The 26,229-nt window shown below is 42.1% G+C and overlaps 1 long non-coding RNA gene across 1 annotated transcript; it reads left to right on the forward strand.

Moving 5' to 3' along the window:
• Positions 1–17,687: 17,687 nt before the first annotated feature.
• On the forward strand, positions 17,688–25,244 carry LOC121332884. Its single transcript, XR_005952217.1, has 3 exons — positions 17,688–17,775; positions 18,111–18,205; positions 25,147–25,244. It is a non-coding gene; the product is annotated as an uncharacterized LOC121332884 (long non-coding RNA).
• The last annotated feature ends 985 nt before the right edge of the window (positions 25,245–26,229 follow it).

The raw sequence follows: 26,229 nt of genomic DNA on the forward strand, positions 1-26,229 counted from the left end.
TTAGCAAACCATACAGTAGCAGTTTAAAGTACTCTGGAAGTAGTTTCATATTACCAGCAGCTTGTTTAAAATAGTAACACGGCCATTGTGCCATCCTCCAAAATAATGTTTCTATCACAACAAAAATATTTGCATGCAGTAAATGGACATTGAGTAACTGTGGACTTCTGTACCGGTGATTGCACTGTGCAAAAACAAGGTGGAGAGAATAGAAAACACCTGAGGCAAAACTACTTGTTCCCTTGCCATACTGCTGCTTAGAACAGTAGCCACTCACCCTTTGAACCAAGATAAAAAGACTTCTTCTACCAAAAAACCCCAAAGCTTACCCTCCCAAACCTAAATAAACACAGTTGTTCCTTATTCCTAATGTATGACTGGTACTTCAAGATTTTTACTCTTATTTTTTTTAGATTATTTTGTTTTTCCAGCTGTTGATAAAGTTAAATCTCTCAAAAAATTTGGAATTTATGTGCTTTGAGTTTTTCAATGATGAAATTTTATACCACCTCTCACCCTGTCACAGTTCTAAGACATTAAGACTGAAGGTCCCCTGCAATTTGGCACGGAGGGACAGATTAAATAGCAAATTCAAATTAGTTATTTCAAACACACCTGGAAAATATTTTGAAAACATAGTGATGCCAATGAATAAAAGACTGTGCTCTGGGACAATATATAATTATTGTGGGTACCAAAGAGAAATCTGTGTAAGAGAATTTGCTGCACCCTGAAAGAGGCAGTGAAGAACAGGCTTTGAAGATCATCCCAGTGTGGCTTACACAAGCTGTTCTGTATCTCAGGTGAAATACATTTTAAAGTGAAGCTGAATACTCTCCAGGCTTTTCTGTGGAGGTGTCTCAAGTGAAAAACTTACAAAACCAGAAGTTTCAAGTGCTGTGATGCTCGGGGCTGATCAGGGCTGCATCCACATAGCCTAGAGCTGTGTCTTTCCTACTGAATGGTTTCTGGCAGAAGACTGAACCCAACTCTTTTATTTAACAAAGGAAGGATAGCAGATGATTTTTTATCTCTTCTACGGAAAGCAAAATCCCTGTTCTCGCTTGGATCTGTGGAACGGGGGCATGTAATGGGAACATCTTTGTGAAAGAGAAGGATAAGGGGGAAGTTTCCTTCCTTGTGCTGGGCTGGGTTTGGGCCTTTCAGAAGCACCATGAATGAGTTTCTGGAGCTGTGTTTTCAGGAGACTGCAACTGCTGCTTGATAAATACCTTTGCACATGCCTTTGGCCTGTGGATCCATCCCCCTAAATTCATTTAATGCATCTCCCTGTGGGGATGTGGAGTTGGGAGGCAATAGCTTAAGTGGGGTTCTCTGATGTCACCACCCTGTGCTGGCTTAGTTAATTTAAATAACGCCTCATTTTAAGCAATTAAATTCTTGGTTTTTCTTAGGCTCTTGTTTCTTAAGCTCTTGCTCAGAAAATCATCATGGTCCTCCATAAAATAAATAAGTATTGATGAATTTGGACCTGGAATGATTGCTCTACTTGTGTTAGTTTCTATAACTATTCACTGCATTCACTGGGAAAGACTCAACCCAATAAAATTTTACATTTGTATTTTTGTACAAGGCTGTAATATTGACTGTGTAGTTACTAAAGAGCTTGAGAGCAAGTTGGAAAAATTAATAGAACTATTCCTAGCAATACACACATTGCATGTGTGCCAGGAAACAAACAAAACCTGATTTCCCAAGCATTTTTTGTGATGGGAACTTCAGCTCTCCCCCAGTTCCTTTAGCCCCACATCCTTTGTTTTCAGTCCCAGACTGAAAAGAGCACCCAGCCCTACATATCCCCCAGCATCCTTCGTTTTGGGGCAAAGTAGCTGATTTGCCCCCCAGCTCGTGCTGCCTGTCCAGCTGGCACTCACTTTTGCAGAGACCAAAAAATCGGTCAGGCAAACACTAATTGCGTGAGAAGAATAATCATTACTGGTAAAAATCACAGCAGAACCTGCTCTATACCATTCCAAACCTACATGTACTGGACCTAACCATTATTTTCATCACCATTACTGATAGTTTTTCCATTGGTTTTGTGCAGCACCTGAATCAATGAATGTTTTCTTTGCCTGTTGGGAAATCCCACCTTTGTACTGCAGATTTCTCACATGAAATCGTAACTAGATTTTAAATGTTGTGATTTGTGAAGAACACATAACCGTGGTGTAAATCCACAGTTCATCCTCGCTGTGATTTCTAGTTTGTCTTCAGGCAGGTTGGTTTCTAACCAAGCAGCACGAGAGGTGATTGATGGCAGTGAGGAGAGCGATAAACAGCTGACCTCTAGTGGCAGCTCTCCGGGCTCGGTGGGAAGGGAGAGAGCTGGAAATGCGAGGAAAAAAGGGATTATGGAGTAAACTAGAACTATGAAGTACAGCCTGAACTTCCATTAGTTGCTTTGTCAGTTTTTGTTTCATTATCTTTTCTACTGAAACCTCGGTTCAGAATCCAGGACATTTCTCTTTCTGAAACTTTTCTTCACATTTATCACTATGTTTAAGAAATCTGTGCACAGTCTTCCAGAAGAATTACAGCAATATTCTAACAGGTTTAATACCTTCATATAGAAAGTTTTTGGTAAGTTTGTCACTTTGGTTGTTTCCCCCCCATGCACACACAATTATTCAAGAAGCCCATCTGAGTCCTCATTAGACTTCATTCCTGCTCCTCACTGACACAGAACATTTCCCCAGTGAAAATACACACTTCACTATCAGCACTCTGGACATCAAAGCTTTCCTTCCCATTGGGCTAAAAATACAGCAGCTATTCCATAAACAAAGGTCATAACCTTGCTAATCAAGTGGTTAACCCAAATATTAAATCCCCTCATGGAGAAAAAACAGTGTTGTTTTTAGCCCCTGTAGAATTAAATTTCAAAGTGCTGGCTTACACAAAATTTCTCCTAAGCAAAAACCATTGTCTGGAAGCTGTGGTTAAACCTACTTTTCATTGCAGCTGTGTGAGGCCTTCAGGCCACCAGTACAGCCTGCAATGTGACAGTGGCAAAGCTGCAGGAGGACTGGAGCAATGGCATCATTATTTTCCAGCTGGAGTTAGAGTAACTTCACTCTCATTTCCTGAAGCCATGGTGAAAATGAATCTACGTACAACTCAAAGAATTCTGTACACTAGAAACAAGTCCATACGGCCATATGAAGAGATGATTTCAGAAAAAAACCCAAACCAACAAGCTGTGCAAATACTTTAGCCCATGAAGTGATCACATTAATTGTGGTATGGTGGGGTAAATTTGGGGTTTCCTTATGGCTGACAAGTGCTGAGTAGAGAAGGACATAGAAACGGTGCTATGCTGTTTAATTTTAATGTTTCTCATAAAAACCACTAAATTATCATAGTTATGTGCAAAAACCTTATTATGTTTGAGCCATTTATATGTTTTCTATTTAACAAAAAAATGTTGCTATATTTTTCTACTCTGAAAATCTGATTTTTCTGCCCTTTGTTTTGACTGGTTCAAAATCTCCTTTCTTACCTTCAAGGTGCTCTGGCAGAAGCCCAAGATACCCAATGACTTGTTCTGCACAAGATGTCAATGTGAATTAACAAAAAAAGATGTGAATTTAAAGTGAGTATAACTCGAGCATATATAATTTCTCTATGGACACTCATTTAGGAGTCAGCTGGCCATAATTACCTTAACTTAATTCACGCTCAAAATGAATTAAACTGAAGTGAACTAATGGTTTATCAACATGGGAGAGACACTGTACAATAAGCTCGGTGTAAATTCACAATTCATCAGCTGCTGTGCTCTGACTTCTCTTGTGGAAATGCAATGTGCCCTCAAGGTGCCTTTGTATGAGGTAACTTAATTTTTTTAGGGGGGAAAAAAAAAGGCTATATATGGAAGTGTGGGCTGATTGATGGCAGGTGCAGAAGTGATTGGATTTCAGTGGTGCTACGCTAGAGAAAAGGTCAGCATACATCATCTGTGCAGTTGAAGTTTCTCTGCCATTTTGGGACCACAATGGCACCTTCTATGCTATGGGGTCTGCTTTGGACTGCAGAAAGCCAAACAGCATTTTTGATGTTTCCATAGCAGGGGAGCAGCCAATTAGTACCAAGTACCTGGTGTACCATCGACTCATATTTTTATTCACTATTCAGAAAATCACCATGGAGGAGTGCAGAGAAGACCTAGCCATTTCTGAAAGAAAACAGCCAAAAGCAGCTACATACTAAAATTTACACTGTTACCCGGCTTGGTTTAACTTTAGTGAGTATCTCGGTATTAATTTCCCCCTAAATGACTTCCCACCTTTCTTTATTCATTAGATTTAACAGCATTTTCTGTTAGCATAAGCAAAGCAGTAAGAAATATGGAGAAATATCCCTACTTGCAGTACTCCCTTAAATGTAACCAGCATCGTCAGGCAGTCTGTGACATTATTATCCAGTTAGGAAAACATCCCTGGCCCCATTCATTCAGCCGTTCCTGCTCATTTTTCCAGGCACAGAACGTTTGTGCCGTAGCAGGCCTTGTCAGATTTGGAGCCCTTCCAGTACCTGATGAGCATATTAACAGTGCTCCCATTCATGGCCCAGAGCCTGCCAGTTCCATCTAATTTTAGGGAAGTTGCTATTTATAGCTGGATGGCTGTGCTAGCTCTGGTGAAAGCCTCGCCACTGCTGGGCGCGGGGGGGAATTTTATTTTTTTGTGCTGTTTTAGTTGGCACAAGCAAAGTTCATGGTTGTAATTTACCCCAGTCCAAAATACTCTGCCATCCTCCCCAGGGAGCAGCGATGCCCTGCCTGAGGATTTACACCAGGAACACTGTGGCACTGTTGGCTGCCTGGTTCTCCTCCAGCCACGTGCTGGCCGTGTCCAGGCACAGGTGACCCAGAAGTCAGACAACAGCACAGAATCACAACCTTTGCTAAATTACTACATGCAGAAAGGCTTCAAGGTCCAAAGGATGGGGGAGAATGTGGGCCCAAATCTCTCTGTGCTGTAACTCCTGTAGTACAGGTTGACCAAAGTGAATTCCTTTTGCCTTGTTCTGAAGAGAATGTTGATAGCAGTAGTAACAATACCTGCCTCTGCACCACAGGATTTTGTCAGAATTTATTCACTAACTTTGCAGATAGTGTTAAATGCCAAGGAAAGTTACAGGGCAGAGATCCTCCAATGTAGACTTGCTAGTCAGATTTACTAAAACAGGCTGTTATGGCTTAGGCATTTCATTAATGTACCAAGAACTAACACTACACTGTGTATATATGTACAGGTGTGTGTGTGTATGGAAAACTGAGAGAGCTGAGAGGAAATCAGCATTACAGTTCATTTTCTCTTGCAGAAAAACAGCCACATAAAATGTGAGAACTCCAAAACCATTTCATTTAGAAATACAGTGTTCAAATCATATATAGTCTGGTGCCATAAAGTTGTATAATGACCCTTGGGAAAACATAAGTTGACCTCTTCCTGTTCAAAAGATACTTCATTATGTGTTTTAGTAATTGCTAATTTGTTCCCAGTTTTATTGGTGTGACAGGATGGTGGTTGAAAAACTAAATTCACCTTTTGTAAATTGAAATTGGGGTTCAGCTCATGTTAGATTTTCAAAACGAATCCTGTCTTTGGTAGAGGAAGATCTGAGTCACAGAGCTCCAGTCAGATTGTAGTGTTTTGGCTTTAAAACACCCAAAGTTGGTAGTGTCTACTCTTGTCTCTACACATGCCTCTGGTATGGGTAATATCCATTTCCTAGATTTGCAGGAGGTGCTTGCAGGGGTTGTTTACTCTCTTTCTGATGTTGTAACTTGCTGACATAGAATACATGTTCTGCTCATCCCTCATTCTTGCTGCTATAGACAGGAAGACAGAAGCTGGAACAGATATGGCTGTGAGAGTAAAAAAAATAATCCTTGCACTCATGAATCTTAATTGCATTCTGGTTCCTAGTTAATTTGTGTATCATAACAAGAAAGGAACATTGAACCAGCAGAGATTCTGGTTCAGCTGAAATTCATATTCAGCCTGGCTGGGATTCTGCTGAGGCAGAGCTGAACTGGAACTGAACCAGAAAAGCAGTTGAAGAAAGAAATAATGGCATAATTCTGTGGCTAATGTGGTTCACAGGACAAAAAGTATTATTTTCTCTATTAATTTGCAGCTGACTGCAGCCTGTGATCAAGCCCATGCCCCATAGTCCAGAGGCCATGGGCTGGCAGAGGACTGTCATTTCCCTGACACTGAGAGCCAGAAGAGTGTTTGAGCTGCACAGTAATGTCAGTCAGTGTTCTTCTCCCGCCCTCCTATCCAGCTGAAAACAGATGTTCCAGGAAATGAGGGCTTCAGATGTTACTGCAGACACAAACTGCAGTTCTGCCCAATGAGGATCACAGGTAAAGCTGTAACACAGCTCTGAAAGGGCCCTGGATTAGCAAATATTTATACTGGTTGGAGCATAAGTTTAAGTCGATGAGGATGCGCCTTGTGTGTTACTGGCGAGGTAACACTGAGCAATCCTTGCAGCTGCAGGAGTATCTGGGGTTTTTTAGGGGTGTACAAAGAGGTGGTGTGAGCCCAGAGGGGTTTGAGCTCCCTATCACCAGCAGCCCCAAAGCCTGCAGGATGCCCAGAGCACACACACGTGTCCCACTGAAAGCCACAGCAGCGATGACATCTCACCTGCATCTCAAAACACTACATGGGGCCAGGGGAGGCAGCCCTTGAGCCAGGTGCCCACACCACAGGTATTCCCTTGTGCACTCAGGCCAAAGGGGCATCCCCTCACAGACAAATTTCCAAATGCTTGGATTCAGCCACTTCTGAGAACCTCCTCCACGCACAGCTTTTCACAAAAAAAACCACCACAATTTGAGAGACTCCTTCCTGCACAGGCTGTCAAATCTCCCTCCTTGCACTAAACCAGCCTTTCTGGGTTGCCTGTCTCATGAGGCTTTATGTTGACTGTAAAGCAAATTAATTATACTGTCCTACTGTTTGAATTTTACATATCTTTGCAGCCTTCTCAGAAAAAGCTGACATGTTACTGCACTTCAACAAATTGCACTTTCTTCCATGTGTTCTGACCCATTGTGCTGTTTTTCATTGTTATATTCAGCCCAATGTAGTTTCTCTCCATAGATGCCTCCAGTGAAACCTAAAACATCATCACCTGTTGCTCTGCATTGTATAAGGGAGAGTAAAAACACTGTACATGGTGACCAAATCCAGAAGCTTCTCCTGCCACCATCTGGTGGGCTGGGGCTGGCTTTACAAGCACAGAAACTCAGTGTCTCCATCCTTCTTCCTGGGTTTTATCTGGCACTGGTACTCCTACTCATCCCAGCCATTTTAGAGCATTGATGAGTTAAATTACAGTGACTTCGTGGAATGATTTTAACTTAATCAGCCAGTATAAAATTAGTGGCTTTTCATATACCTGTGGTACTTGAAGAGTTAGTGAATTTTCCTTTATGGAGAACATCTGGCTGGTAGCAAGGCAGGGATTATAACTTCAGGGAAGGCTTTTGCTTATATGCTGAAATAAGACATTTTCCTCTACAGCTAATATTTGCCTTTTTTAGCTATTTTAAGGTAAAGCAATTGCTTCCATCTTTCCTATCCCCACTCCAACTCTTTATGTTTGAGGTGTATTGTAGTTTATTGTTCCCAAAGCAAGAGCAGCAAGATCATTCTTCAGTCTCAACTGATGCTGTGCTTCTAGAAAATTTAGACTTTTATAGTAATGGCCTTCCATTCTTTCTTATGGCAGTAATTTTGGGGTCTATAAACACTGACATCTGTATCCAAAGTAAAAGAAAATTTAGAATACTGGATGGACCCTGTCAAGGAATCTTGACAGCTTTTAATTTCCTTTTGCAAGTTCCTTGCTGCTGCAGTTTCTCTCTGTTGGTATGAGCCAAAGCAGTCGAGGTTTTTTTGTACTTCTCTGCTGCTTAGGACATTTCTGATCAGTGGCAGCCAGCTGGCCAGTGGCTTTATCTATCCATCTCATATTTCTGGACATTACATCTGGGCTTCCTCATTTACCCAGACACTGTAGATGCCCCAGAGGTTTTATCTCCTCAAGTCTCTAGCACCTTCTTGGGAAGCCAAATGATGTTAATTTTTATAATTTTAGAAAACATACAGCTCTTAATTAAGACTATTTGGGTCTTTTTGATTTTTGTGTGACTGTAAGAGTTCAGTTTCTTTAGCTGCAGCAGTTAACCAGCTTTTAAAATCTTGCCTATTATTTCCACTGGGGAGACTGACAAAGATACCACCTGTACCTTCCTTTTTTAGACAAGGAGAACACCAGTTCTGTAACATTTTTCCTCAACCAGACCTGTTATACATTTTTACCATGAGCATCTCACTGTGCCTTTTAAGATTTCATGCTGTGTAATTATTTTTGAATAAACCCTTAAAGGGTTAAAATTAAACCTGAAAGGACAAAACTAAACCAAGCAGCTAACACTGCTCACATCAAAGCCAATACAAACAAGCCTCCACTGGGGACTGAAGGAAGTAGTTTTGTGACTCAGATTTTGGGGGGAAAGGAGCACAAAGTCAGAACTATTTAGAAGTGCTGAAAATGAAAGTAACTTCTATCAAAGAGCATCTTTATATTAAGTCAGTAACACTTGCTGCAAAAGAATTGAAACTTTGTATAAAGGCACTATTGTACATGGAAAACTTGTTAGATAAGTAGGAAGGCAGGAAAGAAGATGTCAAGGCAGAATGATACTTGGGGTTTGTAAGTCACAGCTCATGTTTCAATGCTGTTCTTTATAATTTTTACTGCTTCTTTAGGGAGTTTCTTAAACAGAATTTTCTCATATTTTAGATGCCTCAGTTTCTACCTTTTGCCAGGGAGCTTCATGTGCATCTCCCAGATTCTCAGACAAGTCTGGCAGCTGAAGACCTACCCCAGATTCCCACTGTCTGGATGCTGAAGTGTTTGTTTTGTAGTTGGGATGCATCTATAGATATAACACTTCCACATCCATCCATCCATCCATCCATCCATCCATCCATCCATCCTGCAGTTCCTGATCATTCTCCAGCTTCTCTTCAGATCCAGATAAAGTTTATTTCAACTTGATGAGTTAAATTAATCTAGTATTTAATTTTTCATTCTTTCCATCTTTAATAGACACACTGACAGTCCTGGCAGTGCTCAAACACAATCTTCTGAGCAGCTTCCCTTTGTTTCTCCCAAGCCCCCCCTGCCAGTTCTCCTGTACCTCCAGCTCCTGTGGATGTTGACACCTGCAATTCAGTAACTGTTTCTGAAACCTCTTTTCCCCTGACTGTTTTCCACAACTGCCTCTTTCACATAAGGAACTGAAAAGCTTTGACAGCTGCTGAATATTGAATTGCAGGAGATCCTTCTGCTTGGTTTGCAGAATCTCACACTCTCAAGAGTTCAGACACTGCTTGAGACAAACTCTCACTTTGAACACCAATTCAAGTGGAATTATTTTAAGCCAATGTATACTCTGTTAACTAGAAGATGTTCCCCTGAGCAGGAGGAATTTGTATTTTGAAAAAATCAAATCAGATTGATGAGGCTCAGCTTCAGACTCTCTCCAGCATCAGATTTTTATCTCCTGACTGACTAAGCCAACTTCTTCCACTAGAGGTTCACTTTGCTCCCAGCTCAACTAATTATTTTTCCAACATGATCATGTTGCACATATGCAATCTCAGCTGAATTTCCATCACCTGTTGAATCACTCCCTGTGTCCTTCCTTCCTTCTGCTTCTAATTTTCTATTCTCAGGATAAGAGAGAATGGTCAAGTATCATCATAAGGGTTTCATTCTTAGCTTGGCTGGCAGCACCTTTAGCCCACTAAAAATCTGCTTTAGAATCAGGCTGGACACAGTTCAGCATTCAAGGCATTAATTACAAACACCAACTCATTAGTGCACATCCAGGCCTCACTCTGCCTCCAGGATCTCCTGTACATTAGGCAATGCAAACTTCAAATAGATAAACAAATAAATACTTTAGTACACTGACTCTATCATTCAACCAGAAGGAATGTAAGAAGAGATAGGTAGAATTTTCTCCTCAGACTGTCCACTAAATTTTGTCTTTTACAGAATTTTACTATGCTTTGAATATTGGTATTTCTTATATGATTTGAACTAATTTCTCACTGTCATCTTTGTATAAGAACCTTGCAATAGGAGAGAGTTAATCTCTGTTTCTAAACTTGTTTTGGTATGGAAAAAAAATTAATTCTGTTTATTGAAGCTGAATTTTAGATTTTTTAAAATGTTTTTATTCCAGTATCTGCATGAACATACTGATCAGGCTACAGCTACTCAGGACTTGTTTGGTTAGGATAAACCTGAAATTTAATGCACATTTTTGTCTCCCAGTTCCAAGGAGTCATGAGGGTAGTCATTCCTACAGTGAGGAAAAAGGAGGTCACAAGCTTGTATTGTACCAGCTCTTGCCATATGTCAAATGATCAGTGATACCACTTATTCAAAGTACACAAGAACTGACTGACTTTGGTGTTACACTTAAACATGTGCAGTAGTGTCAGTGTTTCCTTCCCATAGATATTGGTTTTGATGTCATGATAAACAGCACATACTGTGAGGATACAAGCACCACAAATTCAGTAATCAGTTCAAAACCAGAGAGCTGGAGAACAAGAGGATCCCAAGGCCAGTGGGAGGCCACACATCTCCCCTTCTGGCAAAGTGACATCACTCACCTTTCGTGGGATGCCCCTTTGGAGGAGACCTGGAGTCTCAGGAGAACACCCATAGCTGAGAGCTTCTCGGGCAAAGCCCAGGCTGCAAGGAACTGCACATGGGAAAGAAATGGCAACAGCAATGCGTGACTGACAAAGCAACAAACCTCTTGCAAATTGTTTCCAGCAACTAGTTGATTTGTTTTAACCATATTCTGTGTTGAAAACTAAAGGGGTGCCACTTGATTTATAAATGTGTCACCTGTGCTGATGTCTGCCTTACATCTCACAAGAGTCCAGGCAAAAAAAAAAAAAGGTGCTTCAGATGTGGACTCCTGGCCTGTGAATTTCCCAAAGAACATCTGGGGACCAGTCTGGTTCAACTCCCATTGCTCTAGAAAGGGCTTACAGTGTGAGCAGCAACAAGCAGCTGGAGAACTGGAGAGGATGTTGCTCTGGAAGCTTAGCAGAGCAGGTGAACTATTATGCAAACTGTTGTGCGCCTTCCAGAAAGAAACAGACCACCAGCATCCCCCCCAAATAAACCCAACAGAACCCCCACACCATGGGAACCTTGCTACAGCCCGAGGCTAGAAGAGAGATAAATTCCTTTCCTCACATGGAGAAATAATGATAATAAATCTGAATGAAAGGGAGCACACCAGACCTTGTTATACTAATGGAGAGAATGATGCTGTCGCTGGAGGGGATTACAGCCCTCACCCCAGAGAGAAAAGGCTCCTGTTCTTTGCTTCTGGTTCAAGACCAGGCTCTCAGCAGTAGTCACTGGCTCAGAGTCAGTTGTTTGCTGCAATTACAGCTTCCCTCCCCCTTGCCAGCTGTTTCACTTTGCAGTTTGAGGCAGTGTTTGAGGCAGGCCATGGTCCTGCAGGTGACTCTACCCTTGTGCTCCAGACACCTTGCACCTGCTGCAGGTCTCACACTGGCCATCTGCAGGATAAGGGCAAGGCCTTTTTTTCTTATGTGCTACACTTTAGGAACAACTGATGAATATCTGTAAATAAAGCTACAAAGTAGAGCTGCTTACAGCATTATTTTCCTTATCCCACAGTCCTAGCACGGAATTGAGCACAGCTTTTGCTCCATGTTTCCATGAAGGACGCACAAATGATTCTCCTCCAGCACTGAAAACAGGAGTTCTGCAGGACACCACTGACCCGGCAAACCCTCAGCTGCTGCCACAGCAAGAAATGTTGGGAGACAGAAAGCCTGCCTGCATGAACGTGGGGTTCCTGCCTACCCTGATGCTGTGTGTCTTTCTGGCACTCTGTGCCTTAAACTCATTTAATTCACCAGTGGCATTTTGGGATTTCCTACATTTCCTAAATCATAACGAAAGACATCCGCTGATGGTAAAATTCTGGGCTCAGAGGATTACGTGGGGTAGGGCTGCCCGAGACAGCCCAAATCCACTTGAGACTGAAAAGGTGTGAGCAGTAAATAAAAGGAAATCCTGGATCACCATGTAGTGTTCAGCTCCCACACTCTGACCTCCTTTGGTCCCTTCTATATTTTGTTAAGATCATATTTCTTTACGTGCTGCCTGGCTTAAAAGCCATCATAAATCTGTGCCGTGCAGCAAGAATAACAGGGAAGGCACCGTGTAATCCAAGTGCCCTAATTCCATCCCAGGCACTCGGAGGGAGCCGTAAATCAGTTTGGAGAGGCCTCAGATGGGAGAACTCGGGGGAAGGCTGGGAAGGCAGCCACAGCCTGGCGCCTGCCACTGGGAGCCCATGTCCCCTCGGGCTGAGGTGAGCACAACTGCCTCAAAAACAAAGGGTTCTGATGTCTCCAGACTTGATAAAACTCCTTCAAATACTCTTTGGGGAGAAGTGCACCTACCTTCCTTTGGTGGGAATGTCCTGTGGGATGTGCCACACACTGCAGGTGGGAGCAGGGCCCGGCCGCTGCTCACGTCGTGCGTGTCCAGGTTTGCTTCCACCTGGCATCACCTGGGGACACCAAACACCACAGCTGGCTGGGCTTACCTGTGGCCAAGCCACTCTGTCCCAGCTGCAGACACGGCTCTTGGTCAGGGAAAACTCCACCAGCATTGTGGTGTACCTGAGAGATGGATGGTTCAGGGTGTGTGCCCACACCTGTCACCGTCGTATTTTCTGAAAAATTTCTTTACCCAGGATTCTTCTCCTGGGAAGCTGAGAAGCCTCAGAGAAAAATGAAAACAATAATGACCTGATTTGCTTCTCCTGTGTTTTGCTGCTTTGGAGTGTGGTTTGGACTTTGTTTACCAACAGGTGGTTGTCTGATTCATTTAATGTGAATTGTTTTGACTAAATTACCACTCACAGTCAGGCTGTGTTGGACTCTGGAGGAGAGAGTCACGAGTTCTTCACTATTATCTTTTAGCCTTCTGTCTGTATCCTTTCTCTATTCTTTAGTATAGAGAAAAATTTATTATAACTCTTTAGTATAGCTTTAGTATAACATTCTTTTATATAATATAGATAATAAAATAATAAATTAGCCTTCTAAGAACATAGAGGCAGATTCATTCATTCCTCCCTTCAATGGGGGATGCAGAAAATACCACACACACCCTCACCAAACCAATGGAGATGTAGCTCCTCCACTGGAAATTTGGGAAGAGCTGCAGCTAGCGATATGCTACCATATTCTAAATAGTACAATCTCTTTTTCTTTGCTCTAGTGGGAAAACACTTTGAAGTGTGGAAGTTTTCTGAGGGAGACTTTCCTAATAATAATTTTGCTCAAGTTTAAAAAAAATTGTGAATAAATTTTTGGTTTTTTCTGCCAGCTAGTGTAATATGATCAATGTAATATTTTTATAAAGATTCTCTGTGCTATGGTTAAAACTTATTAAATTTTGGAAAATATGAATTGCAAAGGGGAATGAAATGAGAACATATTTGTCCATTTGAACTTCTAAACTCAAACTCTAAGTTTTGCTAAGATGCAGGAATAAAAGGTAAATCACTGAATCTTGGACCATCAAGAATTTTATTCTACCCACGGTAAAAAGCAAAAAAGGGGAGAAAAATAAAATACAAAGTTGTGGCCATGTTGCAACTTTGGAGGAAAAAGCTGAATAAAAAGGAGGAAAAAAGTGTGTTGCAACCATGAGTATCCTATGCCAAACCTCAGCGGAGGTCACTGGAATGAGCCAGCAAGCCAAGCCTAAATAAAAATAGGACCTGTGGGATTCCCCATATGATTTTCAAATAGTCACTGCTACACTACCATTTGTCAAGTTTGCAGGATAGTTTTTTACCAGATGTGAGAAACACAGCACCAAATCCAGGCTGAAGCAAGAGAGAAGAGTGAATCCTTCCACATGGGAATAATCTGCTCAGGAAGGACTGCAAGGTCCGAGACTGGACTGAAACCTCCCAGATCCCTCAGTGCTGTGAAATGTGTTTTCATAATTTTACAAGTGAAACGTTTTTGTCACTAAAAGCAAGGTGTTCAAAGGACCTGTCTTACTGTGCAAAGGAAGGGTTAAATTGCATTTTTTTTTCCCAGAAGGGAAATGCCAATTTATTGTATAAGGAATAATTTCATTTTCAGTTTAGATGTTTGCATTAAGAACCATCTAAGAGTGGTACTTTTGTGTTATTCAAAGTGCATCAAATGTTTCTCACTCTCTTCCAAGTATTAATTAACACCAGATATTAATGTGTAAACTGCTGCTCACTTTCAGCTGATTGAGAAACCTTCTTAACACACTTTGTTTGCTTTACAAAATCTCACTTGGGCTCCTTGAGGATGGAAATATTATTGTTTACATTTGTACAAGCAAGCTGGACAGGGCAAACTCGGAGCAAGAACCTCTGGAACATGAACATAAGACACATCAGGGAATTAATTTGCAAACGTCTCTTAACCTAGTTCCTTGCTGGGTTTTGATTTGTGTTGGAGACTAGGCATGAACACTATCCCACAACCAAACAAGTCTTTATACCATCAAGAGCTTAGCATGACTGATGCTCATTATTTTTAACTGTAGAACAATTTAAAGTGTCTATGTGACTTAGGAACACAAATTTATTTAAAACCAGTGGATATTTTGGGCTAGGTGTTTGATACCTTTGTCGCTTTGTTAAGCAGCACTGGTGCTGATTTTTTTGGTGAAATCTGAGCATGAACTTCACTGACGACTTAGGAACACAAATTTATTTGAAAACCAGTGGATATTTTGGGCTAGGTTTTTGACACCTTTGTCTTGCTTTGTTAAGCAGCGCTGGTGCTGATTTTTTTGGTGAAATCTGAGCATGAACTTCACTGAATCCCAGATCCTCACAGACATTTTCCCAGGCTCTCATCTCCCAGTGTTTGTAATGGAAGTTAATACCTGGATGCCTTAATGGAAAACCATCCATGAGTCACATGGATCAGAGCAATGCCAATATAGATTTAAAATGTTTTGTTAATGTTCCTGTCAATTAAGATTAGTGTCCTGCTCTTAGGGCTGGGCAGTTTTGGCCACCACAATAAGAAAGACCTGAAACTCTTCGAGAGCATCCAAAGGAGGGGCATCAAGGATCTGGAAGGGCCATATGAGGAGTGGCTGAGGGCACTTGGTCAGTTCAGCTGGAGAAAAGGTGATTAGGGGGGACCTCATGGCAGTCTGCAGCTTCCTCCTGAAGGGCAACTCCAATCTCTGCTCTCTGGGACCAGGGACAGGACCCGAGGGAACGGCTGGAGCTGGCTCAGGGGAGGCTCACACTGGATATCAGGGAAAGGTTCTTCCCCCAGAGGGTGTTGGGCACTGCCCAGGCACCCCAGGGAATGGTCACGTCCCCGAGGCTGCCAGAGCTCCGGGAGCGTTTGGACAACGCTCTCAGGGATGCACAGGGTGGGACTGGATAATCCTTGTGGGTCCCTCCCACCGCAGGATATGCCCCAATTCTGCGAGTCTACTGTTGACCTCCCTGTAAGAGCCCAGTGCTGGGTCCAGGCTCAGTGTGGGAACCCTTTGTGAGCCCAAGGCTGGGCTTTCTGAATTTCCCAATGAGCACCAGCTCTCTCCCTGCAACCACAACTGCCCCTCCTTTAGCAAGATGGGGTGTGCCATGTCACCTGTACCAGATGGACTGGCACACCAGTCAAGTCTTACTGGGCTTTTGGTTCCTCCCCCAGTAAAAATACCCCTCTGCAATTCACCCTTTCAGCAGATGGCCAGGAACCACTCCTGTGTTGTGTGGTTTTGCCTCTGCTGCAGCCATGGAGGAAGAGCCCCAGCAGCTGCACTCCAGGGCACTCACACATGGGAGCAAGGCTGCATGTTCACAGCTGGGGCTGGCAGCACATGTTGTTAGGGTAGTTACTGGGGTCATCTGCAAATGTCTACCTTTGCTTTAGTGTTTTGCCAAATGTAGTAAAAATTTTTACACTGGGTAACTGGTTTCAGGAATAAGGAGGTTTGCTCATGTTTAAAAACCCAACAGAACCATAAGGTACCTTGAAAAGGTAGAAGAGGCAGAACACTTCACACAACCACGCAGTGGAGATCCAAAGTTCAATGGTGACTTCAGTGTCAGAGAGCTGCTTAATGTCTTCTCTGTGCCTTCTCTCAGAACACCATGCACTTCCTCCAGGGCAGAGGAGGGAAGCTAATAACTGAAATGCTGGCCTCAGAGAAAATCCCATACCCACCAACTTTTACCTGGCCTGTTATAAGCAAATGTACAAGCTTTGTTCCAGTAAGATGTATTAAGCTTCTGTTTGTCAGTGAATACTTGCTGGCACACTAAATCAAAGAGAGATGTTTAAGTGGACACACAGTACAGAAGTGCACGCCATGATACACATTTCTCATGTGATATTGTGTGTGCTCATGATTAAGCTCTTTCCTCACACCTGATGTGTGCAAGAAACAACATGACACCTCAAGAAGTGGTAATGCTGTCTGGAGTTTAAAAAAAAAAATCAGTTGTTCTTTGCTTGTGATTCCAGCAGGCCAAGCTGCTGCTTACATTTGGATACAAACATTTTCAGTCTGCAGTTCTGGGAAGTACTCAGGGCCCCTGAGATGTGCTTTCACGTTTCTGGTGGAGTGTCATTAGCTGTAATGCCAGCCACTGCTAAGGACAGCCCTGATTATCTGCAGGCTCACAAGCTGCCAAGTACAGGCACATGGTTTTGCATTTACAGTTGATCCTAGAAAGGAGAACACTATGGATATTTTTGGCCCTTTATTTTAATGGCACTGCCAGAATGACTTGAATCTGAAAACTCACAGCTCATTACCAAGAGCAAAATGCTGACCCAGGCAGAGCCAGAAGATTTGAAAACTACTTCAGAGTTGAGATCTAACAGGCTGCTGTAGAAGCTGGACAGCGTTTTTCCTCTGCTAAGCCCACTGTCCCAGAGAGAACATTCCCTCTGTATTTGCAGCATGCAAGACTGTGTTATCCAGCCTGTTCTGCATCCTGGAGAGCAGCAGGATGCTTTAGGCTTCACACAAGGCAATCACTGCCCCAGCTTGTCTCACGCTCACACTGCAAGAAAGAGCTCAGGACCGGCAGTGCTGCATTAAGAGATGCACAGCCAGAGAAATGGAGAAGATTAAAACCAGCAACAGTATCGCCTGTTCTCCTGTGGATGTTTCAGACATGCACCAACTTTTCCTCCTGTACCAACAGCCTTTATCTGCCTTTATGAACCCAAGTCAAAAAGCCTTCCAAAGCTTTGGTAAATGTGTGAACAAAAGGCCCTGTTTCGAGGTGTTGAATGACCTCAAATACCACCTGACTCCAGATAACATGTGGTATTTTTGGACCAGAGAGGCAATAAAATACCCACTTTAGCTTCTGACCATACCACGAGTTATTCCATTTGCTCTCACTGTGCAAGTCACAGCTCTCCCAGTTACAGAGAGGAGGGAAAAGCTTCTCAGGAAAGCAGGCTGGCCTCTGTGTAGCACGGCAGACAGAAACACAGGATTACACCTACCTCAAATTCCGACTCCAGTCTACAGTAACAGGCTGCTGTACAATCAAAATATATACTAATGGTTATGCAAAACCAGTCTGATACCTCTGGTCTCAAGGTAACTTTAAGGTTTACAGGACTCCTGGTTTTGGGTGTATTTTGCACATGGGAGAATGATTTCTTTGTCTACAGCCAAACTCAGCACCTTGTTGTTATAGTCCCTTTCTTCCACTGATTTTTCTTGTAAGACTCTAGAGTTCATATTCTCAAAATATCTTTAATAACCAAACATTTTTTGTCCACAGTTTTTCAGATGCAATTTGAACTTTTTAGACAGCAAAGAATTCTTTTGGGGCACTAAACATTAAATGAGCCCATTATAAGAAACTGAGGGACTAAACAGATGTCTGGTTTTGGTTTTTTAATTCTCACTCTTGATTTTCATTGTTACAGCTTTTCCCTTGCAATGTAAACCTTACCTGCTGAAGAATGTTGTGTGATTTAACCCAGAACTCTTTGCAAAACACTGCAAGATTCCTGAGGGAGAGGTAAGGTTGAACTAAACCAGGGTATTGTGAGTAATATTTGTTGCACTCAAACTTAGATGTCAAGGAAATACAAACTGCCTCAATGCAAGTTGGCAGCATTTTTGGAATAACTTCCCCAAGTAACTTCATCCCACTCAAATGAACCAAAAATGAAACAGATCAAGAGCAGGCAAACTTTGAAATAAATAAAACTTCTTTAATTCAATTTTTCATGATAAAGACTTAAAAAAGGGTAATTATTTTGCAGGCAGTTATCAAAAATCTACACTTAAAATCTAAATTTAGAGCTATTAGGGACAGGATAGCAACAATTGTATCTAGACTTACTTTGCAGGTCTCAGAAGTATATCTCAGGAGTGTATTTTAGCTCTTGTTTCTCTGTGAATTAAGACACTGAGGTTGTTATGCTGCCTATCAGGGAAGGCAGTAGGTTGTATAGTTATCTCCTGATTGGGGCAAAATCACTACCCTGAAACCACACAACCTACTACCTCATCCTGTTAGAGCATCACGTGCATCTTCTGGAGGAAACATTTCACCATTTGCTAGCAAATGACCTTATCACTCTCCAGCCCACACATGTCTTAGCCTTAGAAAGGCCATGTGGGACCTCAGCCCTTCCCCACAGCTCCACCTGGGAGTCAGACAGAACTGGTGGAGGCACTGCAGGGACAGGAGAACTGCAGAGGCAAACACTGTCCCTCCCAAACTAGCAATATGTAATAAAAAAGCAAGTTAAATCAGTGCCCAAAACTGACTGAAGAGACCTCTTAATTAGGGTTCAAGAATTTACCATTTCCAGGGCAGAACACGACTGAGTGGGAAGACATCCTCTCAGGGTTTTGTCCAGCTCATCCCTTTGGAGTTTCTCAAACTGCCTACACCAAGTGGATTTAAACAGCTGCTGAATCAAAAGCACCATTTTATGTTTAATATGAACACAGATGCCAGAAAACAAGGGAGAGATGGATCAGCTGTTTGAAAGTGGCCACTCCCATGGCAGTCCCAGACAGCTGTGCCTGAGCAAATCCACTGCGGACTGCGCTGTACCTCTGTGTCCTGGCACTCACACCCCACCTGCTCCCCAAAAATGCCAGAAGGAAATGGCTTTTGAGCCTGAATGGGAAATACAGGAATCTAAACACTCTGAGGACATTTGTGTACACGAACCAAACACGGAGACAGAGCCAGAGAATGGTACAGTTGGAAAATATCTGTGTTGTCTTTTGGAGACATCCAGCGCTGACATCACAGCCACTTCAGGAAAGACAGTAGATTGTATAGTTATCTGACAGGCAGGGCATAGCCCTAAAACTATACAACCTACTACCTCACCCCAAAGGACAGTCACATTCTGATCACAGGAAGCACAGGCTGCATTCCCAGACAGCTGGATTGCTTAGTGACAACCTAGAAGACAAAAAACTCTGGAGACAAATGTTAACAGTCTTGAATTTGAAACATTTTGCTATATACCAGTCAATGTTCTGCTTAATGAGCTCCAGTTCCATGTTTGAAATGTTTAATAGATTTGCAACTTGTGAAGTCATGTCAGTGACAAGATACACAAGGGAAACAGGATACAGCATTCATTTTTAATAACTGCACTTGTGTACTTCCAGCTCCTACATGACTGCACCTTATCAAACCAGTTTGTCACTTCGGGAAAGGCATCACTGTGACTTAGAATGAATGCTGACTTAGAGGGATTATTTAACTTGCTTCCAGATAATTCTCCATTATCCTAATGGGGAAGAGCTGAGGTTCTCTAAGTGAATTTCCCAAGTTCTGCATAGGTAAACCCCAAAGACTGAGCAATGAGTTTGTCAAGACTGAGGAATTGCAGCCCACTCAGCAATACTCCTAACTGAGCAGTAACCCAGCTCTGAATTGATGACCAAATAAACACACCCCACTGTACCACACAGACCTTGGTTAGGGGGATTAGCAGAACTGCCACTATAGCATCAGCTTCTGTAGCCTCAAACTTATGCTTCTGTTTGAGGGGGTTGTTATTCCCTGCCACCTGGTTTGATAGACAACAGCACTTCCTATTCAGGGCAGATATAAAGAAATGGGAATAACTGAGATATCAGTCTGTATTCTAATATAAACACTGCTTTCATAAATAAACAAACTTTTAAAACAAACACCCTACCTTAATCAGTGAACTAACCTTTTGCTAGTTAATTAAAGAGCACAATAAATGCGGCATCCATCAGCCCCACACGGATCAAGGAGAGTTGTTTCACTCAGCAAGTCTCACCCTGAGGTCACTTGGTCACACTGCAGGGGGATAGAAGCCATCTGCCCTGGCTTTCAGCATCACTGCTGTGGGGATCTGAAAAGAGAAGAGCAAGACAAAACACACAAATCTCAACTGCATTTCACTGCACACTGAAACAATTACAAGGTGGGTGAGAGCATGTGCAAAGCAGAGAGCAGCTTCTTCCTCCAGGAGAAGCACGCACAGCACCAGCTTTCCCATTCACCTGGTACTACCACAAGTACACCCATGGGGACCCCACTCAAAGAGACAGGCAAGAGCAAAGTATAGTGAAAAGAGAATAATTTTTTATTAGATTGACTTGAATATCAGGAGCATTGCAGAGACAGGCAGAGAGAGGTATCAGGTACTTCACCTTCAAGGAACGAACACTTTTACACAAAGCAGAGAAGGAAGGAGAATGCAGATATCTGATCAAATTGGATATCAATGTGTTAATCTATAAAGGACATGTTATGGCATCAATGTCAAAGATCATTTCACTGTAGTGGGCTGAGACCACGTAGAAAGAGGCCATTGGCTGACATGGTGCCATTTGTTGGACAAAACAGGACAGGTGCAACTCTGACCATGCTGAGATCACTGCAAGGAAGGAAACTCTGTCCAGCCATGCATTTCACCTCTTGGAACCTCCAAGTCCTTGCAGGCCAAAAAGAGTGAGGTTCTTTCAATACCATACCAAAGGAATACCTTGAGAGATTTCAACATTTCATCAATGCAAAACACCCTCCAAACTGATACCTTAACTTCTATAAAGAACTCCTTTGGAAAGCTCTCCAGCAGAAAGCCTGATAGTCTTCTCTATGTACTTAAGGGTTTTAAATCTCAGAATTTTCTGAGTACCAGCTTTTAGGCATTGTCAATTGTTTTCCCAATAATAGTCTGAAAAAACCCCTACCCTGTACCTCTGTTTTTTAGATAAGACATTTAAAAAGAAACAAGTTCTTTATGCATGCAATCAGAGATCTCAGTATTTTTCCTTAGAGCTGAGAATGTGAAGTGGAGCTAAACTTCTGTGCAGTTTCAGCAAGGCTGGATGTGCTGCACAGTCACCTCTCAGAAAGTGTTTTCTGTGTAAAAGAAACCCTGTGCTTATATCAATAGAACAGTGTTACATAATATAACTGGAGGAAAGCTGAGTATTGTGTGACTTCAAAGTGTAACTTTTTGCAAGCATCTACTTCACAGTGGAGGGATAAAAACAACGTAGCCTTTCAGAAGAGCAACTCTTTATACTGGATGGTCCAGTGAAACCAGTTCCAAGAACCAGTCTGACTCTAAAAGGATACAGTCACAGTAGTGAAAAGCCCAAACTATCCCACAGACCCATCCAACTCCAATGACAGGGAATTTTGGATGAAGAACTTTCACTGATCTTAGTGACTCTACAAGAGAGAAATACAGATTGACAGAAAAACAACATTCTGGAGTATGTTCTAGGGATTTACACTGCCTGTCTTAATATATCTGGACCTCACACTTTTGGGGGCAATACTAGGTGGGAAACTGGAAAATATTAATCCCTGCTGAAAAAATGCTGAACTTGAATTAACCATTTGTAAAGGATGCTCTTATTTTCTATGATAAAGATATTAGAGATTCTTTTCTCTAGGTGCTGTGCTGATATAATGCTGCCTTAAGGTATATTTCACCACAAAAGCAGTAGTTTTTAAATTCATAATGATGTTGAGATAATTACTTGTAAAGTACCATAAACTCTGTGCAATATTTTTTTCTATAAGATCTGTTAATATGGGTATTAGTAATACTCATTAGCAAACAAAAATTGAAAAGAATGTGCTTTATCCAACACCTAAAATTAATTAGTCTTCTGCTCTCACAAGCTGCCCATAAACTTATTTTAATTGCCTAGATCACCAAACAAGGATGAACTTTAAAATACTTAATGAAAGAAAAAATGCATGTTCATTTTCCTTCTACAAAGACGACAGGCACAAGAAATAGCTATCTGGCAAGAGTTATGTTTCTAGTTTAACAATTGTTTAATACTAGGAAAAATATGACATTTCCATATTCCAACTCTCACTGAAAAACGTTTTGGAACTGATGTTAATAAGTACCTCAGCAGTCACTTTTCAAAAGGCAGGGGGCCAAGTCTGCTATTTCTGTGATGTTACAGGAAAGCAGACAGTTTTAAAGCAGGGTTGTTATATCACTAAAAGCCTTACTAATGAACAGACTGGGACAGCACAGAACAAGCATTCTCCAATTTCAAGGTACCTTCCCCCCAAAACCTTGTGAGGATTTACAAAGGCTAAGCCTCCCTGGCTCCCAGGAAGAAGGAAATGCCCCGGCTGTGTGCTCTTGGAGTGCACTGTGATTACCAGGGAAGAAGAGGGCTTGGAGGCAGGGACTGGGGTCTGGATGCAGGCCAGACCAGCAGTTTCCAATCTCTCTGCATGCAGTGATGACCTTCTGGCTTCCCAAGCGAAGCACAGTCCCGACCCTGCTCCTACAGACTGTTTATTCACAATTAGAAATGTCACCAACATGTTTGGGAAGAGCACTGTGGGGAAAATGGCTGAGGATATGCCAAGGTGGGCACTGCAGCCGAGGGAAGCCTCCTGACCAAACTCAGCAGGGCTTGGATCAGGCAGAACTTGCTCCTCTCTCTTCAGAACTGGGATCAGCCCACTCCCCTTCTTCTGGGGCAGGATTGTGGCAAAGCAGTATTGTGGCAGGAAACTTTCCTAGATATTTCAGGTAGAGATTACTTAGAGGAGAGAAGGATTCAGTTTCCTTGGATTTATGTATGATAAACTCCACACAGTGTATTAAAAATATATATTTTTAACTAAATATAACAAAAATTACACACTGCCTTCACATAGCATGCAAACTTCAAGAAGAAAAAACACTCTGATGTTGTGACACCTGTGAAATACAACATGTACTGCAATCTCACTCATTACTTAAATGCAGTTGCTTCTAAAATGGCAAACAACAGTTGTGAAACTTTCCTGCAATTTAATAATATAGGCCATATTCTGCCAGAACTTCAGGCAGGTACAATGGGAAAAAACTCACAGGACCAGAGCTCCACAGCCTCCTCCATTCAGAGGAGATGCACAGGATTTTCTAAGGTTCAATTCAGGAGGGCTCCTCCTCTGCACAAGTGTCTGTCTGTCTGTCAGAGCATCAGCTGTGTCCAGCAGCTTGCTCACATCTTCCCCAGGGCAAGAGTGAGGCCGGGCTGTAACGAGGGAAGCAAATTTCTCACTCCATCCATTGTGATAAAGCACTAAAGGGGGATGAAGGTTTGCTCACCCATGGGTTCCTCGGTGCTGGAGCAGTCAGGCGTGCTGTCCTGCTTTGTACAAGCCATAGGCACACTTTTGCAGGGAAGCGTTTTCCTCAGATTCATGAGGGAGACTTTTAAGAAGGGGAGTGTTCACACACTATTGAGATCAACAGGACACCCTCACTTGGCCTCAGTGGCTTTGAAGGAAGCCCTGATTATCCAATACAGCACAAATTATGAGACACAGAAGTTCAAATGATGTGCAGCAAGCTTACACATCAAAAAGAATTTAGGGGCCAATGACTATTTTCATTATCTGTTAAAATCGGTTATATAAATTTTGTTCACCCTTTCTTTATTAAATACAACATCAAAGGCAGTGCAACACAGCTCTTTATAATAAACAGTTTTATGTATTCAGTGAAGCTGTTGTCATTATTGAACTCTTTGCAAGTATTTGAGAAAAAGGAGTCTGTGAAATGAGTCAGAACTCTCTGGCTAAATGTCTCTGAGCTCTGCAGCAATTTTTGTATGTTTCTGAAGTCTGAATGTTTCATGTATGGGGGGGAAAAAAGGCAACAGAATGTAACAACACTTAAATATTTAAATCAGCTGAAATAAGTCCATCTGCCATACTGTAGCCTGACTACCAGCCAGACCTGCACAGGAGCTTCCTCACTTGTGTGGAATCATGCTAAAGTCAAGGAAATTCCTCCACAGAAATGACCTCCCAGAAAAGTTTTACAATGGTTATCAGAGAATGGGAAGTGTTTAATGTCAGCTGCTGTAACTCCTTGACTGGGTGTAGGGAGGTGTGACAAGCAGCAGATCCAAGGAGCTGGGGCTGGGTGTGCACCAAAGGTGTTCTGCATCACCACAGACATGTTCTACAGGTGTTATGTTAGCATTTCATACACCTTGTGTTCTGTGAAATGCCTGGAATGTTAAACATGCATTAGGGTAAAGACCATTTTTCATCAAAATACACCTAATTTTTCTTGGAGGTGGGATCATGTCTCCTGCTTAGGAAAACTGCAGTACCTACACTGACAAAATAGTTGTTTTTCTATTGCATTTATCTCTGCATTTTGCCTATGTACTAGTCCGAATGCTAAAAAGCCCCAAAAGCTGGTATTCCAGAGAATGATGAAACACTTGATGTCTCAAAGCCTCCACAAATACAGAAATTAAACCAGGGCTAAGCACTGGCAGCTCTGTATGTTGCACTTGTGATCTTATGCAAATAAACATTTAAGGAGATCTATTTTCTGAAAAATAAGCTGTGAAAGACACAACAGAACTGTTCAGTGCATTACAAGCTATTAGTTTTGTAGGACTTAAGATCAGTCTCCTGTTTTCCTGGCATAATCTTTCCATCTCCTGGCTTCCCAGCTGAGCTGCTGTGCTTGCCCCCACTGCATCCCTGAGCTCTCCATGGCAGAGATGAGGACCCCCAGATCCTAATGCCCAGAAATCAGGGCAAGTCCAGAGTCCAGGCAAGGTGAAACCTGTGTGGAAATGGCAAATCCATCAGGTAAGTGAGATACAACTTATGAAAAACAGATTTTACAGGTACTCTTGCTACCTTACCATGTGTAAAAGCAAAAGTGCAAGGGCTGAATCATCTGGGAAATGAAGCCAGCAAGAGGAGATGAAGCTGTGACAAATCAGGGACTGGTTTTTATTAGGAAAAGAACAAAGAGAATGTGTCAGGTTTATTTTGTCTTGGCAGATGGAGATAGCAAGGGTAAAAGGGGCATAGAACACCTCTCTTACAGTATTTCCTAAACATTCCTCAGTTATCTCCATGCTCCTGGGAGGATTGTATTCATGCAGATCACAAAAATGAAATGTTAATGACAACCCCCACAAATATTCACTAATTTTAGGATGTTGAGCAATGGACCTTATATTTGAAAGAGCTGAGCTCACCAAACTCAGCTGACATCACCTGAATTTGCCTTTACATCTCTGAACACAAAACTGGACACTTAAACTGATCACCCTCATCTTTGACTTGATATGTGATGTACAGCTCTCCAAAACTGCACCTTTCCCACTCCCACTAAAGCCCTGTGAAAATAAAAACCAGGCACAGTCAGTGATGCAGACAACAGTCAGAACCACAGCCTTCTGTCTCTCCAGCTAAATACTCAGCCATCTCACCAGCAATTATTTGAGTGATATTTTAAATTCTTTTTGGATGAAAAATGCCTACACAGAAAATCTGAAATAAGCCATCTGAATTTTAAGACAAGTGGATTTGGCTTTTAAGTATGTGCAATTCATACAGTTTCACACCTAACCTATGTCACACCACTGAGAAAGTGCTATTTTTTTCAGTTCCTTATAGAAGCTAGGAAAAATTGAATAGAGTCACTTCTTCTTAAAAAAAATGCCATTTCCAATATCAATCCACTAATTCCTTTTTGGGAAAACTGAATTTTCACTCTGAAATTGATTCAGGTCCTTGAA

This window comes from Onychostruthus taczanowskii, unplaced genomic scaffold (assembly GCF_017590055.1).
Source record: "Onychostruthus taczanowskii isolate IOZ18803 unplaced genomic scaffold, ASM1759005v1 scaffold15, whole genome shotgun sequence".
Classification (NCBI taxonomy): domain Eukaryota; kingdom Metazoa; phylum Chordata; class Aves; order Passeriformes; family Passeridae; genus Onychostruthus; species Onychostruthus taczanowskii.